Consider the following 13,162-nt stretch of genomic DNA (forward strand, 5'->3'; position numbering starts at 1 on the left):
CATAAATACTGCTTGCGCCAAGCTAGTATTCTGTAAAGGGTGCACTGCACAGAGCACTCTTGACAGAATACTAGCTTATTATGGGTCATAACGGTGGCTAACATTGGGTGTCCATTTATTGAATCTGGCCCTGAGTCTTTTTTATCATCTTCTCATCTGAAAGTCTGCAGTGGGGTTTGATCTTGTGTTCCACTCCCCACCCCCTCTTTGAACCACAGAGATCACCAGTCTTGGTCATTCCATCTGATCTTGAGCCTAGATCCACAAAGGCTTTTCTTCCTGGCCCGCTCAGGCCTGTCTAGCAGTGATTTGCTTCAGGTGCTGTGACCACACTTGGGTTATTCCCTTTCCGCAATACCCCAATGGGGCTACTTTTCCTGGACACAGGCGCATCTGTGCTTCAGATGCTTCAGCAGTGGTCTGTGGCTTTCTCCATTTTCACAACAGCACACCCATGCATCAGCCTCCTTTGCACAGAGGGAGGGGTAAGACTTTCGCATAAACTGTTCTTTTTTTTTTTTTTTTTTCTCTCTCTCTCTTTTACAAGGACTTTCTAAAAATAACTTGAATGGTTGAGGGCAGCAGGTAAGGTAGTTAGGAAACAAAAGGCACAAATGGAGGAGAGCATAGTAAGATGATGACTTTTTAAAGCTCTATTAGTGAACGTAAAAAATGAAGAAGTAGGATTGTAAGATAGCTGAAAAGGAGAGAGATAAGATGAGTGACAGGGATAACAGAAATATTGAACAAATACTTTGTTCATTGTCCACTAACAATGGTTGGAGAAGAATCACAGATCCGTATAGCACTGAATTCATCTTGTGTGCACAGTGGAAATGATGATGATTAATGATAGGAATATATTTGGTAGAGAGAAATACCTCTCCCTTAGTATCAGTAAACAAAGTGATATCAAGAGATCTAGCTGAGTGCTCCACTGATAGATGAGGTAAGTCAGTCTTTAGAAATGAGGTAGTTTCAGCAGACCAAAAATGAACAGGTATCTCTCGTCATAAACATGTGAGTAAGAAGAAGGCTGATAACTACAGGGCAGTTATTCTGATCTTTAATGGTGGATAAATGCTTTCTGTGGAGTCAGTGGAGTGGAGGAGTAGCTTAATGGTTAGTGCAGTGGCTTGTGAACCAGGGGGACTGGGTTTGATTTCCACTGCAGCACCTTGTGAGTCTGGACAAGTCACCTAAGCCTCCATTGCCCCAGGTACAAATTATGTACCTGTATATAATATGTAAAGCACTTTGACTGTAACCACAGAAAGGCAGTATATCAAATCCTATCTCCTTTTCCTTTCATAGTGTAGTGTATCCTGTAATCTGTTGGATTCAGGGCAACCTAGTTTTACCAGAGGGAGAACATGTTAAACAGATTTAATCAATTTATTTGACAGGGTGACTGATCAGAGGTGTATGTGTGTGTTTGTGGTTCACGGGAGGTTTGAGAATAAGCTGCACAGTCTTGGGAGTGGGTCCTAATGTGGCAAAGTGAGGTAGAAACTGGTTCTATGATAAGGAAGAGAAGCTAGTGGTAAACTGAATAAGCAATAAGGGAAAGGGGATGAAGGAGTTACCAGTAGAGTGCCTCAGGGGTTAGTCCTGGGTCAGACTTTATTAAATATTGTTATATGTGATAGTACAAAGAGGCTAGAATAAATGTTTATATTTGTGCAAACAATGATTATGGTCAATAGTAGAATGAAGAAGAAAAGATAAGAGATTTAGAAGTGTTGAGGAATGGTCTATAATTTGTCAGCTAAGGGGTTATTTTAATCTAAGGGACTGTAGACTCTTTCATTTGGAGTATAAAAATGTAAAAGTAGTACATGAGTAGATTACGCCAGTCAAGAAATATCTCAAAGTTTGAACACAGTATTACAGGGCAGTGGCAAGAGCCAGAGTAAAACTAGGGTGCTTAAGAATGAGGTGCCACCAGTAAATAAGACACAAAAGAGAGGTTAATGTCTCTGAACAAGTCATTGATGAGATCTCCTCCTCTTGAGGCATAACTTCCATAAATATAGACTTGAGAATGAGAAGATAATTGACTGATATCGGGCAGCAGTGGATGAATCCATGTGCATACTGTTTGGATGCTGAACCCATCACTTCAGTTGGAATTCACTGTGATTTGGATAGACTTGACTTAGGTTTTTGCATATCTGTCAACCAACAGGTATATATAAAGTCAGCAGACATCAACCTAGGACCCTAGGTCATGTTGAAAAGACAGGCCATGTGACTAACAGTTCATGTCATTCTCATGACACGTTGAGCCACCCTGTCTAAAGGAGTGCTTCTGTGTCATGGGACAGCTCTGAGGTTCCCTTCTTAGTGGCTCTCATTCTAGTTTGGCCTTGGCTATATCCTTGAGTTGAAAAGGAAAGCAGGCTTTTGTTCTGCATATGTTAATGTATTTGTTTATTACCTTGTGAATTAGTAAAACTGCTTTAGGTTGTCCTTTGAAGTAGAAAACCAGGCAGAAAGTATGATATATGGAATAGCTTACCAGGATAGGTGGTGAGACCAAAACCTATCTGATTTTCATGATGCCTGGAATAAGCATAGAGAATGTTTAATCAAAAGGAAAAGAAGAAAAAAAAATTAGCAGTACAGATTTTACATGGTTTTTTTTGTTTGTTTGTTTTGCTGCTTGGTCCATTATGAGCGTTTACCGCCAGCTGATTTCTACCACAAGCTAAAAACGCTACTGTGGCTTAGTAAAAGACCCCCTAAGTGACTTAAGAAGGTAGAATAGTGTTTTATATGCTAAAGTAGAATCTTATAAAATTGTCTGGTAGGCAAAAGCAAATACGTTTTTGTAGTACAGGCCAGTGGTTCCCAAACCTGATCCTGGAGGCACGCCGGCCAATCAAGTTTTCAGGATAAACGCAATGAATATTCATGAGAGAGATTTACCTGCAGTGGAGGCAGTGCTTACAAATCTTTCTCATGAATATTCATTGTGGATATCCTGAAAACCTGACTGGCTGAGGTACCTCCAGGACCAGGTTTGGGAACCACTGGTATAGAGGCATGCCCAGGAGTGGAGGCTAGGCAAAGTTGCAAAATATGCACATATCCTTGCAATTTAAACAAGTCGTATGTGCATGGCTTAGAGCAGTTATAAAGACTTTCTGGTGGGGTAATTTGATAAGGGCACATACGTTTGGCCTATTTTATAAAGGCAATACGTGAGCTTTTTTGCCTAGTTATTATAACTCTAGTAAAGAAGGCCCGTTTCTCAGAGCAATGAAACAGGTGCTAGCTTTTTTTTTGGGGGGGGGGGGGGGTGACTCACATACGCAGAGCAGGAGCATGGCCATCATAATGGATTTCTTCTGTCAGCGCTGTTCGTGTTGTCGGTGCTGCAGTGTAAGTGAGCAGTTATGTCTTCATTGGTGCTGGCGCTCCGTTTTGTCCAGTGTCAGTGCTCCGCCCTCGTCGTCATCACGTAGTGACGTGAGGGCGGGGCACACACTGATGGGGAAAGCAGCTATCTCGACGCCTCAACTTCCGGTGGGGAAAGCTGATCTCGACGCTTCTGGTGGTGGCTTCATTTGGAACGTTGGGGTTGTGAATTATATAGATAGATTATCCTCCCTTCTGTGTGCATTCTTTTTAATATCTTTAAATTTATTATTTCATTACTAGTGAATTGATGCTTATTTTGTAACTGTTTTATTCTGATTATTTTTCTATCTGAAAATTTGTAATGTGATGCAGTATATCCCTCCTCCCAAAAAAATGAAATTGTCCTTTTATTTTTTTAAGTATAAATTAGAAAATGCTTCATCACATCCACAGTTTCCTGGATAGAATGTTTTTTTAATCCTCAGTTACAGCCACCTGAAAATGAATTGTTCAGTGATATTATCAAATATATAAACCTCATACTGAACATCACACTGCTAATTTTCTCATGCCATATTTTCTGTGTTGCATATTCCATTTTCACTTAGAAAAGTAGAACAATTTTAACATGAAAATTTGAGCAGCTATATTACACCATGACATACAAGGAATCCACAAAATAATGCAAAGAGCAAATGCTTAATGTTGTTTTTTTGTATTTTGTTTGAAAAATTGTGGGGGGGGGGGAGTGGGGTTTGTTGAGAGGAAGGGAGCTACCAAGAAACGATTCTATTTCTGTTTTTGAGTCCAGTCTGCGTAAGCCTTCGTTTTCACTCCCAGCCCTTGAGGGGGCAATCAGTGAGCTTTTCAGGATAGCCCTAATGAATATGCTTGAGAGAGAGTTGTATACAAGTAAATGTTTGAATATCTTGAAGGGATGAGTATCCATCTGTCTTGTTTTCGGAAGAATCAGAGCACTGGGACAGTTGTAGTATTACTAGTGAATGATATTAGACTCAGTCCAGATAAAGGTCAGGATATGCTTTTGATACTCTTAGATCTGATACTACAAATTAGCAGTTGTTACTAGAGAGATTAATGCCCGCCTTTGAATAACTAATTTGGATAAAGTGGGTCATCTCGTCTCTGATTTGATGTTCTCAAAAGGTTTATTAGGGTGGAAAATTATCCAAAACGGTTGTGCTCTATGTGGACTTCCACAGGGTTCAATATTATCCTTGTTATTCCTTAATTTGGTCAGATTTGTAGACATTGATGGTTTTGTGATTTCATGTAATTTGTATGCAGATCCTATCCAGCATGTAGATCAAAGTAGGAAAAGATCAAAGCACCTAAGGTATTTTCTTGAACCAAGTGTCTAGTGGAGCTATCCATGTACTTCAAAAAAAAAAAATGGAATTAAAATTTAATGTAGACAAAACCCATTATCCCCCTGATTCTGCAAAGGTCGCCAAAAATTGCATGCGATTTGCATGCACAATTTAATTGAGTAACGAGCCAATTAGTGCCAATTTGGCTTAACCAGCAATTGGCATTAATTAGATTTAATAGGGTATTAACGCATGGCTCGAAAAAGAGGGCGTGGAAAGGGGACAGTAATGGGTGTTTTGGAGTGGAATAGGGGCATGGTTTTCAGTTACGGGCAGAATTATATAATAAAAGGTGCTCTGCATGTAAATTTAGGAACAGGCATTCGCACTACATTTTCATTGGTGCAAATGGTGGTGCCTAAATTTATACATACAGAACCCTAATGTTTAAGCATTACCGATCTTTAGGCGTGGCTTATAGAATACCGCTTAAGCGGTGGGGGGGGGGGGGGGGTTCAGAGCTGATTTTGTAGGTGGCATTTACTGAATCTAGCCGTATCTGTGGTTCTCTTGCCAACACCAACACTACATCTTATTAGCTTAAGTGGAAAAACCTAAGTGTAAAACTTGGGTGTTTAGCTTGATAATGAATTAGAATTCAGAGAAAATTTTTTCAGTTGTGTGGGCATCTTTTGCCAGTTGAAGATTGATGAGACGTTGACGGTCTTTGCTAGATCCCAAACATTTGGCTGTTTTGATAACCTGCTCTTTTATTACATCAAAGCTAGATTACGGTAATGAGCTTTACTATGGACTTCCTAAGTATAAAGCAAAGAGGTTGCAATTAGGATCCTTTTTACTAAACTGCAGTAGGCTGTTAACCTGGTAAAGTGCATGGCAACAGGTAATGCACAAACATGGTAGCTGGTTTTGCATTATTTGTACAGTTAGTGCTAATTCTTGGGTTAAAGGAATTTTGTTTTGGGGGTGGGGGCATGCGTGGAGAATGCGTGTGGAGACTGTACTGCAGTTCGCATGTGGCAGATATCGCATGCTAACCAACAGATGTTCTGGTCCATGTAGTATATCCTAAATGGGAGGCAGTAGTTGAGACCAGAAGACGAGAATACCATATGCTGTGGACATTTAATGTGGGATGTGCAAAGAATATGCTGGACGTGTCCCCTCCTAACAATTGCCATGTTAGTTTTGCAACTATCACATGTTAAATTTCTTGCAGTAAGGCATGGTAACTCTCGTGAGGCTTTGTTCTTTCAGAAATGTTTTAGCTGATTGAAACAGTAATGTATGTTAGTTTAGCAATGGAATATTTACCTTGTATTAGTCTGCAGAATGTTTTGAAATATTTTTGTATTGCATACCTTATTATGGAAGGAATATATAGAGGGATAATATTTGACTAGTGTAACTTGCCTTAGGGCTTATTGGTGAGGTGTATCATAAAGTTTGGGTGGGCCTGAGAAGTATGCATGTATAACTTTTTTTGTAATTGTACATCAACATATATGTTCTAACAGATGTTAGCTAATTGCTTATTTGGACTTTAGACTTTAGAGGAGTGATTAAAAAGACAATTGTGTGTACCACCCTGATGTTAAACCACATCAAAAATCCAAAATTCAGTGTTCTGGGGGCTTGGCTTCCTTAGATATCCCTAGAGCCTTACTGTATAGCATATTTTACTATTCGGCTGAATAAGAATAATGAAAAATATTTTGTTGAATAAGAATAATGAGCATTGAGCATCAACATCAATAATAAAAGAAGCAACGTGAAATGGAGATCGTGTTTATTTCAGTAGGATTTAGCACAGTAGATCCCTGGATTATTCGTATTCAAATTTAAATCACTATTCAGATGAATATGACTAATGTATTTTGGGGCACTGTTTGGGGCCGAATCAATATGAATATTCGTTATGGCCCTAATATCCCAGTTTTGTGAAATCTGGCATTGATACATGTAGATTGCAAACTGAGCCGCTTACATACTCAAAGCCCCAAGTTATGCAGTTCTTGTTTTTCTTTTTAAGTGGCTTGCCCAAGGTCACAAGGAGCCACAGTGGGATTTGAACTGGTTCTCAGCTGGCTGTTATAACCATTAGGCTACTACTCCATGCCACTTCTATGTGACTTGTGCAATATTGGTTTACTGTGTATATACAATAATCACAGTTGTCTTGGAGACTTGCTGTTTTTTTACATTGTGAGTACTTGCTGCACATACTTTGGTTTTATGTCCGTAGTTTTACACATTGATGAACTTTTTCTTGGATGCTTTGATTTGTCGACCTTGTACTAACTTTTAGGTAATTTGATTCTTAAGGCAGGCACATGTGGCACCGAAATGCAGGACTGCATCAAGTCATTTTACTTAGCTGTTTTGGGTTGATTGACTGACTTAAACATCCCTGATTGGAACTATATTGGTCTACCTTCATTTTGTGTATTCTTTGTCTTGTTTGGTGTTCTGCCCTTTGCTCATATTGAACAGGACTATCCACTCAATACACTACAAGAAAAATATTGTAAAATAGTCCTAATTAATGCTGTACATTTCTCTAAATAACCAGATAGTTTCTGTAAAACTATTGTCACATCTTTTGTAAGTCTTGCTTCATAAATAATTTCATTTATATGTGGCTAGTTTGAATGCCGGTAGGGATGGTAGTAACCTAGGTTTGTTACTGTAAGAAAAAGATAATCTTGCCCAGCTCCAGATTTGATTTTTCTTTCACACCTGTGAAAAATGGTCTAGTTGGTAATGAGCAATAGATACCTGGTTCTAGGAGAAACCCAGCAGAGAAACTAAAGTACCCTTTCTGAACCCAACCGAAACAAGGCGAGAGAACAATGGTGGGTAGAAGGCATTGATTGTCATGCTAGGGCTGTGTGCACTCTTTGCTGTATTTTTAAGACTAACATTTCCTCTGCCATCAAATTGCCTATTTCAGAGGCGCACAAATAATATTAACAAAGAGGAGTTATTTTAATGCAGCATAAGTACGGACTAGGAAAGATTTTGGGCCTGCCTTACTAAGGCTTTGTTTTTCTTCCTCAGTTCATGATTTGAGTGACAAAAAGCATAATGGTATAAAAGAGAATGTGAAACCTGTTAACATACATGGGCAGTAGAAGAATAGGAAGGTTTTTATGGAATGGTAAAGGAATTGATGTAGCTAGTGGACAGGATTTAATCCGTTAGGCACTTGGATGGCTATTCAGGTGTTTGTCACATCTGTAATCTTGAATGTAATTTTTATATGTTTATATGAATTTTATTCATATAAAATCTTTCCACAGCCAGCTGCCAAAGCACAATACTTATTTAGCAGCTTCTTGCTCCACATAAAGTGTACTTTGGGTGGGTATGTTGGAGATTGCTTATAGAGTTTTTGTACTGCTCTTTATGGATAGGCTGCACTTTGGATATCATCGTTCATGGCTGTATTTTGTCATACATATTTACAAGTTAGAAACTAGTCCATTTTGTCAAATAGTTCCACTCTTTGAAGAAATTGTGCACCCATCAAACCTCTTCTATATCGCTGTGCATTTGACAATGTTCTTTGCAGAAAGTGCTATTAAAAGGTTTTCTTGTGACCATTGTACACTAACACATTAAGAACAATAGACTTGCCAGGTTATCTGAAAATCAAAAATCAACATCTGTGATTTCTAAACCATGGAAGCCATTTCAATTAACCTTCCCCATCCTTTGTTAGGTGACCATCCTGGAAAAGTCATTTTGAGACCAGGTCTTGCACTCATTTTCAATTTTGTTTTCCAGGGCATGGCCATTTACTGGCTATACCTGCAAGGCATGATGAAAGCATTTAAAATGTGTTGCATGCACCTATTAACAAAGCACAGCTTCAGAACAGAGTGCAAGACACATAGAATTAAGGGATGCACAGGAAAGCTTGTGTAGGTCCAGCTAATGGAACCTATATTGCATTTGTTGTAAAATGGTAGCTAGCACGGTTAATGGATAATCCATGCATGTGTTAACGAACTGAAAGACATCTAGTTCCATGGGCAAGATTTGTTTGCAATGTAAACTTGTATGCAACACATTTTAAATGCTTTCATCATGCCTTGCAGGTATAGCCAGTAAATGGCCATGCCCTGGAAAACAAATTGAAAATGAGTGCAAAACCTGGTCTCAAAATGACTTTTTCCCAAGTCCATAACCGCTACTAAATGGACTTGGGAAAAATCCACAATTCCAGGAATAACATGTATAGAATGTTTGTACGTTTGGGAAGCTTGCCAGGTGGCCTTGGCCTGGATTGGCCGCTGTCGTGGACAGGATGCTGGGCTCGATGGACCCTTGGTCCTTTTCCCAGTATGGCATTACTTATGTACTTATGTATTTCAAATGCTTTCATTGTGCCTTGCACGTATAGCTAGTAAATGCATGCCCTGGAAAGCAGAACTGTAATGAATGGGAGACCTGGTCTCGGAATGAATTTTTCCAGTACAGTCGCCTAGCAATATAGGATGGGGAAGGTTAATTTGAAATGGCTTCTGTCGTTTAGAAGACTCATAGATGTGATTTTTCAGAGAACCTGGCAAGTGTTTTTTCTTAATGTGTTGTGCCACAGTGGTCACAAGAGAACCTGCTAATAGCACTTTCAAAACTGGCAATACAGTTTTACATAAACATCTTAAAATAATGTTAAAGATTCTCTATTGGTGCTTTACTTTCTCATCTCTGGGTTATACTGGCTCATTGTGAAAACTAAGACCTAAATAGGTGGAGCTTTGCATTACATATCAGTTGATACACAAGTCTTTCTACGTTACCCTAATTCCCATCAGTGTTATGCACAGTAGTGTATGTATGTGTTAAAGTATCTTCAAAATGTAGTAACTAAGGGGCCCTTTTTACTAAGCCCCATAGGTTTGTGCGTCGATTTTGAGTATGGCTGGCTACCGCATGGGCCCCTTGCAGTAATTTCATTTTTTGGCGTGTGGCAGAAACCGGGCGGTAATCGTCATTCTACGCACATACACAATTACCACACGGTTACCGCTAAGTCAATGGCTGGCGGTAAGGTTTCGGACCCAAATGGACGCATGCCAATTTTTATTTTGCTGCGCTTCCATTTTAGGCAAAAATGTAAAAAAAGGCCTTTTTACAGTGTGCTGAAAAATGGATGTGCGTGTGCCCAAAATGTGCGCCTACACTAGCGCAGCCCATTTTTTGGCACACCTTTGTAAAAGGGCCCCAAACTAACTTGTTGTGTAGGAGAAATGTCCCAGATACATGGTAAAGAGTTCATTTTTTAAGTGTTTTGTCTTTACTCATATTGCCAGTGAATGGCTAGGTAGTAGTTTGTGGCTATCCTATAACTAGTGATTATGTATTGGCGTTTTTTATTGGAAGCATGAATTTTCTGTAGCGCAAGGATATTGATCTCATTGTTTCTTGGAATCTTTTCCAAGACTTTTTATTTGCCCATGAAAGTTCCTCAACACTTTTAGAGGTCTATCTGTTAACTGCATTAGCTATATAAAGTGGGAAAATATCTGGGCGGATAATGTATTACCAAGCATTCACTGTTGATGTGGCATATAGGGCAGAGCACCTAACACCACCTCAAGAGATGTAGCTAACTGTATTTACATGTTGCATGCTGTACAGTTAACGTGCCATAGCAAATTTGTTTCTCCATACTTGCCAAGGAGCCCTTCCAAAAATGCTCCTGCAATGTTGCAGAGGTTTTGCAGTTACCATACATTAATTTTGGCAAAACCTTATTGCAAATGCAAGCCTCAAAGATGTGTATTCTGATCATTAGATCCTGAAAAGGGTAGACTGGTGCTTCCGTTGTTCTCTTGACTTGCAGAATATTGATCAGTATTTGGTTGCCATCTGATGACAGCTGTGATATTTTTTCACTTAATAGAGTAGGTCATGAGTAGGCTGTACTCTTCTATTCGTGTCTCTCAGTACACAAAGTAATATAGTCACTCTTTTAGTCCCTATGAATGCTTGGATGTAACAGTAAACGCATACAAAAAGTTCCATATAGATCTAACACAGGCTACTTTCTGGAAAGCACACAGACTTCATCTGTAGATTTGCTGTGAGTAGGACACTAAGGGGAATTTATCAAGGTGTCGTAAAAGGCGGGGATTGTTGTTAGTGTTTTTTGTTTACTGCACCTTGATTTACCACACAAGTCGCCAACTGTGATATCTCTATCGCAGGTTGTTGATATTCTATAGTAAAGAACCTAATGCTACCGCCTGTGCTACCACTAGGGGTGGCATTTTGAGGGCAACACCAGAAAGGCAGGAGCAAACGGGGTGTTGCTCCTGCCCAAGTATCCACTAGACCAACAGGGCATAAAGTAGGATCATGGGGGGGGGGGGGGGGGCTGGATCAGGGAGATCAACTTGGGGGGAGGAGCTCCTAGAAATGATGGCTGCGAGCAACTTAAAAAGCCTCAAAGGATAAACTTATCCATGTGCTCTGGGCCATTTTGTCAGAGTCCCTTGATATTCAGCAAAAAAAAAAAAAAAATAATAATAATTTGGCCCTATAGGGTATTGGTAGCCAGTACAATTTTTGTCGGAAAGGTGTGGTGTGATCGTGCTACCTGCAACCCTCTAGCATCCTCATGTTGCAACGTTCTGAATTAGAGCTGGTGTGAACTCATTACATACAATAGGAACATTGCAGTAGTTTAGCCATGACATTATCATAGCATGCATCACTGTGATCAAACTTGCGTTCTCAGTGTATGGGGAGAGATTTCGCAGTTGCCAGAAATGATAGCAGTTTTTAAAGGTGTCTGAATGTGCAGGATTATAGTAAATGTCAAGCCCACCAATGTCCCAAAATTCCTGACCTGTGATTTAAGGGAAGCTGATTCCCAAAAAGGATTTTGATTACAGGTGCTATTCATTTGTTTAGGACACTCATAGACTATTTACTTTCGTTCAGACAGTTATTGCTTTAACCCATTCTTGAGCTGATAGTAAGCAGACTGTCATTTTACTCAAAACTGTAATTGTTCTGTTCAGTGGGTATGAGTATCTGTACATTATTGCGATTTAGAGTTCTGTGTCAATGAACATGAAACCGCTCAGAAGCTTGACGAGAGAGATTAATTCGTGGTTCTTATGATACTCACAGTTCATTTCCAAAGTGATGTATGCCTGCTAGGAATTTGAACCACACAAATATCCTGCAGAGCCTGTTTTTGCTAGTTGTACAAGCATTATGTTATAGTCTAATTTGAAGACTACTGATAATCTAGTAGCGTCATCATCTAAGGATTGCTTGTCATGGTTTCTGTTTAGATAGTTAATTAATTGGAGTGGAGGAGTGGGCCTCGTGGTTAGGGTGGTGGACTTTTGTCCTGGGGAATGAGTTTGATCCGGCACAGGTAGCTCCTTGTGACTCTGGGCAAGTCACTTAACCCTCCATTGCCCACCGCATAGAGCCTGCCATGAGTGGGAAAGCGCGGGGTACAAATGTAACAAAAATAAAATTAGGTATACAAGAACTGTCTTTCATACCCAGGTTTACAGCTAGATTGACACGGATCTAGCGAGTTTCTTTCTGCATTCAGTCACTAAGTTGAATACAGACTGGGTTCCCAGAAAAGGGATGCTAGGTACAAGCTGGTAGCTTTCCAGTTAAGAGTCAAACAACAATTCTTTGTAGTTCTTTTGACAACTGCCCTTCTAGAAGAGAGGAGTTCATATTTTTACTGCCTCTTTGTTGAGGGCCTCTGTTTACCAGCTGTACTGTGTTTGACCTGTAAGGGCCAATGAGGCAGGATGTTGGCTATGGTTCTTCATGAATTTTTTTTTATTTTTTAAGACCTTCCTCCATTATGTGGTTGAAAGAGTCCTAGGTGCATGGGGAGAAGGGACAAGAATATGCTGTTCTTGATAACTGTTAGGAAGCTCAGTATAACTTTCTGTAGGTCTTGATGGAGTCTTTGAAGGATGTGGTAAAATCATTGCTGGCCAGTTATGACTGGGAAGGCTGGCCCTGTTAGGGGTTGCAGTAGGCTGTGTACTATTTTGAATAGCTGCTTTGTTGAATTTACAGCCTACAAAATCTATATTAACAAATCATTTTGAAAGATGAGGACGCTGTAGAATTAGAGCAAGGAGGTAAGCAACATCGGGAAATATTTTTTCATGGAAAGGGAGGTGGATGCCTGTAATGGCCGCCTGGTGGAAGTGGTGGGAGAAAAAGCAGTGGCTAAATTCAGAAATATGTGGGATAAGCAACACTGGGAAATATTTTTTCATGGAAAGGGAAGTGGATGCCTGGAATGGCACCGCCTGGTGGAAGTGATGGGGGGAAAAAACAGTGGCTGAATTCAGAAATATTTGGGATCAACACATAGAGCAAAAAGATTGAATCAAGCAAAACTTAAATGTATTTTAAATTACTTCCACGCTTCAAAAAAG

This window comes from Microcaecilia unicolor, unplaced genomic scaffold (genome assembly GCF_901765095.1).
Source record: "Microcaecilia unicolor unplaced genomic scaffold, aMicUni1.1, whole genome shotgun sequence".
Taxonomy (NCBI): domain Eukaryota; kingdom Metazoa; phylum Chordata; class Amphibia; order Gymnophiona; family Siphonopidae; genus Microcaecilia; species Microcaecilia unicolor.